The following is a 710-nucleotide window of genomic DNA, read 5'->3' on the forward strand; positions in this document are numbered from 1 at the left end:
CTTTAAAATTTATTCTAAATATTTAAAAAAAAAATACTTTACTCCAGATTTTAATATCTTAAAGGAGAAATTAACGATCACAAATTAATCAACCACCATCCAATACCCCCGAATCAGGTGGAACTTTCCTATTTAGGCCACATACAAAATTGGACAAGACATTCCATCATTTGATATTAGATTAATTAGAACTTTAATGGTCATCGCACTTAAGATAATTGCCTCATTGGTGACACACCATTATATTATTTGAAGTTGACTTCTCAAAAATTTCCATCTCATTAGTCCTACTCTTCCCTCTATTTAAGCGCTAGCTTGATGAGCCTCTTCTCTTCATACATACATACATTGAAACAAAATATCCAAAGAGTAGTTATATATTTCGCTCTGGTGAGTTAATTATAAGCATGCTTTTTATATATTTTGGAACAGATCATCATATGTAAGTTTATCCATTTATATGCATATATGGGATAGTCTCTATCTAATTTTATTTCAGTCCCATTTTTCAAAACAAATATACTGATAGCGTTGTGATATTATTTCTCCGAAAAAATTAAGTTAATATAAAAAAATTATATAAATAATTATATTTCTAACATACTTTTTAAATAAAAATCTCTTTTAAATTTATTTAAAATTTTATATAAATTTTTTTTATCTTATATTGATTTATTTTTTCTTTTGAATGAAGTTCAATTAAACAAGAA

The 710-nt window shown here is 25.5% G+C and overlaps 1 long non-coding RNA gene across 1 annotated transcript in view; it reads left to right on the top strand.

Annotated features, from left to right (window-relative positions):
- Positions 293 to 710, top strand: part of LOC107612313 — a 1550-nt gene continuing 1132 nt past the window's right edge. The window contains exon 1 of the long non-coding RNA XR_001613690.2: positions 293 to 390. This is a non-coding gene — a long non-coding RNA (uncharacterized LOC107612313). The remainder of the gene's footprint in view (positions 391 to 710) is intronic.

This window comes from Arachis ipaensis, chromosome B08 (genome assembly GCF_000816755.2).
Source record: "Arachis ipaensis cultivar K30076 chromosome B08, Araip1.1, whole genome shotgun sequence".
Taxonomy (NCBI): Eukaryota; Viridiplantae; Streptophyta; class Magnoliopsida; order Fabales; family Fabaceae; genus Arachis; species Arachis ipaensis.